This window comes from Rhincodon typus, chromosome 38 (assembly GCF_021869965.1).
Source record: "Rhincodon typus isolate 14 chromosome 38, sRhiTyp1.1, whole genome shotgun sequence".
NCBI lineage: Eukaryota > Metazoa > Chordata > Chondrichthyes > Orectolobiformes > Rhincodontidae > Rhincodon > Rhincodon typus.
This window is the reverse complement of record NC_063369.1, coordinates 20,831,368-20,838,456: the sequence shown is the minus strand read 5'-3', so window position 1 is coordinate 20,838,456 and position 7,089 is coordinate 20,831,368.

The following is a 7,089-nucleotide window of genomic DNA, read 5'->3' as shown; positions in this document are numbered from 1 at the left end:
GGTGCAGCAGGTCAGGGGGCAGTGGGCGGGGGGAACTAGGTGCAGCAGGTCAGGGGCCAGTGAGGGGGGACTAGGTGCAGCAGGTCAGGGGGCAGTGGGGGGGTCTAGGTGCAGCAGGTCAGGGGGCAGTGGGGGGGGGAGGAGGTGCAGCAGGTCGGGGGGCGGGGGGGGGGGGGCGAGGTGCAGCAGGTCGGGGGCAGTAGGGGTTGGGGAATGAGGTGCAGCGTCAGGGGGCATTGGGTCCCTGGGCGCACTGTCACTGTACAGCGCCACCCGCACTGTATAGCCCTCCATTCCACCCTCTAGCCCAGTTGTTGTTGTTGTAGTAGAGCACCCTCCTCCATGTGAGGACCCTCCCTGAGAGGACAGTGACCCCAGCCCTGCGCCCTTACCCACCACCCCCCCAACCCCCCACCACGGACCACCTTCACACCCTCATTATCCAGGGTCGAGCCTCCTGCAGATCCTCCTGTGTCCACAGGGGGGCAACATGGGCCGTCCATCTGCTCTGAGACTGGAACCAAAACCTGGATTCACAGACTCCACGCGGTAACAGGTGACGTCAGGAGACCTGTCTTTATTGTGATTGGTGGTAAGGTAAGTGTTGAGAATGACACAGAGAGCCTGCGGAGGGACAGGAGTGTGGGTACAACTTAGCAGCAGGAATATAATGTGGGAAAGTGTGGAGTTGTGCACTTTGGCAGGAATGGCGGATCTGAATATTATTTAAATGAAGAATGTCACAGGAAGCTACAGAAGATGGAGACAAACAGGAGGCTGGAAGAACACAATAAGCCTGGCAGCATCTAGAGGAAAGGAGTAGTCAGTGTTTTAGTGCTGCCTGGCCTGCTGTGTTCTTCCAGTCTCCTGTTTGTCTGCCTTGGATTCCAGCATCTGCAGGGTTTTTGTTGTCTCTACAGAAGAGGGAATTGGGAGTCCTTATCCATGAATTACAAAAAGCTGGTTTCCAAGTTCAGTGGGTCATAGAGAAGGCTAATAGAATGTTCGGCGTTTATTTCAAAGGGAATGGTGTATAAAAACAGGGAGGTTTAGTTAAAACTATTCCAGGCACTAGTCAGACCACAGCTGGAATACTGGGAACAGTACTGTTCCCCTTAACCGAGGAAATACAGAGATGGGTAAATAAAAACCGAAAGAACTGCGGATGCTGTAAATCAGGAACAAAAACAGAAGTTGCTGGAAAAGCCCAGCAGGTCTGGGCAGCATCTGTGAAGGAAATAAACAGAGTTAACGTTTCGGGTCCGGTGACCCTTCCTCAGAACTTTCTCAGAAAAGACAGACGGGTGTTGGGGTCCAGAGTAGGTTAACTCAGCTGGTCCCGGGTATGGAGGGACTGTTGATGAGGGGAGGTTGAGTAGATTGGGTGTGGACTCATTGGGATTTAGAAGAACAAGAGGAAATCTTATTGAAACATACAAGATTCTTAGGGGACTTGACAGAGTAGATATGGAGAAGTGTTTCCCCTGTGGGAGAGCCTGGGTCCAGAGGGCATAATCTCAGATAATAGATCGTACATTTAAGACAGAGATGAGGAGGAATTTTTTTTCTCTCAGATGGTTGTGAATCTGTGGCATTCTTTACTACGAGGGCTGTCAAGGCTGGGTCAGTAAATATATTCAAGACTGAGATCGACAGACTTTTACTGAGGAAGGGGCATGGGGGAAAAGGCAGGAAAGTGGAGTTGAGGATTATAAAGTGTACCACAGGGGTCATTGCTGGTTCCCTTATTATTTGTGATATATAGAAATGATATAGATGAGAATGTGTGTGGGGGGAGGGGGTGGAATGTTAGGTAAGATTGTGGTTGACATGATGATTGGCCGAGGGGTTAACAGTGAGGAAAAGGGTGTGAGGTTACCGGAGGATATGAACAGATTGGTCAGGTGGGCAGCACAGTGGCAGATGAATGTAACCCCTCAGGGTAATGTGAGGTAATGCACTTTGGAAGAAGGAAGAAAACAAGGGGAGTACTCGATGAATGGCAGGGCACTAGGAACTCAGAGGAGCAGAGGGATCTCGGGGTGCTTGTCCAAAGATGTCTAAAGGAGGCAGGCCAGGTTAATAGGGTAGTGAAGAAGGCACACAGGACACTTGTCTTTATCAGCCAAGACATAGATTATGGGAGCAAGGAGATTGTGTTGGAATTTTGCAGGACTTTGTTTAGGCCGCAGCTGGAGTACAGTGTGCAGTTCTGGTCACTGCACTATAGGAAGGATGTGATTGAAATGGATGGGGTGCAGAGAAGAGTCACCAGGACGTTGTCTGGGATGGAGCAGTTTAGCTGACAAGGGAGGGACATTTTTAAAGTGAACGGCTGAAGGTTTAGAGGGGATTGAAGAAAATTATTTTGGACAATATGTGTCAGGATGGGTATTGGCTGCTCACACTGTGAGTGGGAGACCATGTGTGTGTAAGGGCTACAGGGGAAGTGCTGAATGTGCCTCTAAGTATATCTCTCCTGTTTTAAAAAAGAGGGAGAGTGAGTGTGGACTGGGGCTGGGGATGGTGCGGGGTAGGGCGGTGTGGTGTGGCGGGTGGGGGTGGTGCGGGGGAGGGGGGTGGGGTGCAGCGGGTGTGGGTGGTGCAGGGGAGGGGTTTGTGGTGTGGCAGGTGGGGTGCAGCAAATGGGGTGGGGGGGAGGGGCAGGAATCAACAGAGGATGAGGAGAGAGAAAGAGATTTGCTGAGACCATATCTGGAGGTCGCTGTGCAGTTCTGGAATCTGGAATGTGAGAAGGAAAAAGAGAGCAAGGAAAAAGGAAGGAGTAGAAGTAAGGATAGAGACTGTGGTTACGGCAGAGGGGAGCGTGTTTAAAAGAAGAGCTGGAGAAAAAGGTACAACAACTTACATTTATATAGCACCTTTCACACAGAGAAACTTCCCAAATACGTCACAGGAGAGTTATCAAACAAAGTTCAACATTGAACTGACAAAGCAATCCCTCAAACATCTAACTCAGAGGTGAGGGTGGAATTTGAATTCTAATTTTTAAAATGTCTCAGTTTAAGACTGTAATGATGATCATGAAACCATTGCTACTTGTTGGAAAAACCATCTGGTTCATTAATGTCCTTTAGGGAAGGAAACTGCCATCCTTACCCGGTCTGGGTTACATGTGACTCCAGACCCACAGCAATGTGGTTGACTCTGAGCTGCCCTCTGGGCAATTAGAGCTGGACAATAAATACTGCCGAGCCATCAACACCCACGTTCTGTGAATGTTCTATTTTAACAACAGGCACAAAAATAAAATGTCAGGTGGAGGGTGATTTCCTTTTTGAATGGAGAGAAAGTTGGAGTCCAGAGAGATTTGAAGACAAGAGACACAGACAGTGACCATACGGGCAGCGTGGCTAAATTGTCACTTAGCCTTCTGCAGAACAGGAATAAATGAATGCTGCTACAATTATACAGGGATTTGCTGCGACCAGGTCTCTGTGCAGTTCTGACATTCCCCTGTCGATTTTACACTGAATGGAGGTTACACAGAAGGTTCACTCAAGTTCTCCCTGGAATTAAGCGTTGACCCTATGATGGCAGGCAGACTAATTTAGGCCAAAATTCTCCAAAGTTTAGCAGAGTAAGAAGCAATTTCATTCGAACATCGGGGATTGTGGGAACACCACCATCTCCAAGCTCCCCTCCAAGTCACTCACCATCCTGACTTGGAAATATATCGCTTTTCCTTCACTGTCGCTATGTCAAAACCCTGGAATTCCCTCCCTAATAGCATTGTGGGTCAACCCACAGCAGGAGGACTCCAGTGGTTCAAGAAGGCAGCTCACCCCCACCTTCTCAAGGGCAACTAAGGGATAGGCAAGAAATGCTGGCCAGCCAGCGACACCCACATCCCACAAATGAATTAAAAAAACTTGACAGAGTGGACAGCACCCCCCAGGCTGGGGAATCTATAATACGGGGGCACAGCCTCAGGATGAAGGCCTAATCGTTCAGAACTGCACTGAGGAGGAATTACCTCACTGAATGGACCATGAGTTTTGTGAAATCTCAACGCCCCCCACCAAGTGATGTGGAATGTCTGTCGCTGGATATAGTGAAGGCTGTGATCAGACGGTCAGTTCTGCGCACCCTGCCTCAGGTTGGACGTATGGGCCTTAGAATAAGAGCACTGCAGTTTAACCGGAATATCCTTAGAAGGGTGAAATACCGAGGGCAGGTTACACATTGTAATCCCTTGTGATGCCCGAACAATGGGAATGGCTCTTGGGGTAGGGTGGCAGTATTCCTGCCTCTGAGCCAGGAGGCCTGGCTCCAATCCCATCTGCTCCTAGGATGTGTCATAACATTGACGAATGGGCTGAGTAGATTGAGGTGTTTAAAATGATGAATGGAATTGATTGGGTCAATGCAGAAAGACTAATTCCTCTGGTGGGGGAGGCAGCACACAACAAGGCGACAAAACCTTGTCAGGTCATTCAGTGGGATATCAGAAAACACGTCTTCAGAAAGACGGATTGGGAACACTGTACCCCATCCCCACAATTACCAATACTGAAGCCAGTGCAAATTCCTAAACGGAGATGGTGGTGGTTTTATTATTGTCAGGGAAGTGGATGAACAGCCAAACAGGTGGTTCAAATGAAGTTAGGTTACAGTTCAGTAAGGATCAGTTAGAATGGTGCAACACACTACAGGGGCTGAATGGCTTCCTGCTCTTCCCATTCTCTACATCTCTCCTTTTGGATTCCTCTTTGACTCCTGAGCCTCTATCAGCTTCCCAGTTCCTCTGTCTCCGTCGCATCTGCTCTGATGAGGAGACGTTCCACTCCCGAGCATCCTGGATGTCTGCCTTTTTCAAACAACGCTCATCCAGACAGCTCTCCACTGTGCCTCCTACATTCCCCACTCCACAGCTCTTAACCACCACCCCGACCAAACATAATAACGATAGAGTCCCCCTTGTCCTCACTTGCCACCCCACCACCCTCTGCATCCAATGTATCATCCTCAAACACATCCGCCGACTCTAATTAGACTCCACCACCCAAAACATCTTCCACTGCCCACCCTTCTCTGCCTTCTGCAAGGACCATTCTCTTCGTCACTGCTTAGTTCGCGCCACACTCCCCACCAACCACTCCAACCCGCCCGGTACCTTCCCCTGTAACGGTAAAAAATGCAACCCCTCCCACACACCACCTCCCTCACCTCCATTCAGAGCCCTCTATGTGTTCTATCATTAACATTAAGGAATGCACACAAACAGGTTGTAACAAGGAAAGTGTTTCAAAATGAATGCCAGTGACTACAGAGAGGTACAAAAGATGTCTGAAAGCTTCTGGCAACACCAAGGGACAAGGGCACAGGTATACTGTTTTGGATACTGTTGGGGGAGATGGCTCACCAGGGGAAGGCAGCAGTAGCCAGGTTCATGGCACCGTGGCTGGCTCTGCTGTACAGAATGGCAGGAAAAAGAGTGGAAGGGCTATAGTCATAGGGGATTCGATTGTAAGGGGAGTAGACAGGCCGTTCTGTGGTCGAAATCGAGACTCCCGAATGGTATGTTGCCTCACAGGTGCACAAGTCAGGGATGTCTCTGATCGACTGCAGGACATTCTGAAGGGGGAGGGTGAACAGCCAGCTGTCGTGGTGCATATAGGCACCAATGATATAGGTAAAAAACGGGATGAGGTCCTACAAGCAGAATTTAGGGAGTTAGAGCCAAGTTAAAAAGTAGGACCTCAAAGCTAGTAATCTCAGGAGTGCCACGTGCTAGTCAGAGTAGAAATGAAAGAATAGGCAGGATAAATGAGTGGCTTGAGAGATGGTGCAGGAGGGAGGGGTTCAGATTTTTGGGACATTGGGACCGGTTCTGGAGGAGGTGGGACTATTACAAATTGGACGGTCTACACCTGGGCAGGACTGGAACCAATGTCCTAGGGGGTGCTTTTGCTAACACTGTTGGGGAGGGTTTAAATTAATGTGGCAGGGGGCTGGGAACCAAATGAGGAGGTTAGTGGACAGTAAGGAGGTAGTAACTAAAGCCTGTAAGGAACCAGATAATGAAGTCGGTGTGACTAAGGGGAAGAGTAGGCAGAGAGCAGATGATGAACACAAAGGGACAGGTGGTCGGCGGTGCATTTGTTTTAATGCGGTAAGTGTAGTAGGTAAGGCAGATGAACTTCGGGCTTGGATTAGTACCTGGGAGTATGATGTTATTGCTATTACTGAGACTTGGTTGAGGGAAGGGCAAGATTGGCAACTAAATATCACACGCATATTGTGAGGCCTAGTGCCAGAGAGGGAATAGCACTGTTTATAAAACTTTGACAGTTCAGGTCCCAGGGAGGAGAATGGAAGTGCATGTAACATATTGTGAGGTATGGTCTGAGAGAGGGAAATGGCAATCTAACTAACACATTGTCACTCCAAAGGCTAAAATGCAGGCATAGCATGTAAGAACATAACAACAGAAGAAATCGGGGCTGGGATAGGCCTTCTCGCTTGTTGAGGCTGCTCTGCCATTTAATAGGATCTTTGCTTATCTTTTTGTGGACTCTATTCCACTTATCCGCCACTCAACCTTAAGCCTTAATTTTCAGTGACCCTTGGGTTGGGGGCATGGGGGCAACTGGTTGAAGGGATTTGGGGTTGGAGAGGTGGAAAGGATATTTCATCTAAATGGTCAATCGAGAATTAGGGGCCCCTGCTTAATAATAAGTCTCTGCTCTTTCACTTCAGACAGGGGAGAGATTTTTTTCAGCCCTCTGATGTTTGTCTAGTTTTGAAACTCTGCGCCTTAGAAGGGACTGGAGATGGGATTTTGAATGTTTCTAAGACAGTGGTAGATAGGTCCTTGCCAGGCAGGGGAAATGCGGGTTGTCAGGGGTAGATGGGAATGTGGAATTTGAAGCTTAGAACATCAGTCATCACGCAGTCTCAAGTGGCTGAATTATTAACTTCTGCTCCTGTTTTGCACGTTTATATAAAACCTGGTCTCATAGATGGAAATGACAATGTATCTAACACACTGTCACATCCAGAGCCAGAGTGGGTACTCTCAGTGTATTTAACACTCTGTGAGACCCAGAGCCGGCGGGGAGAGGT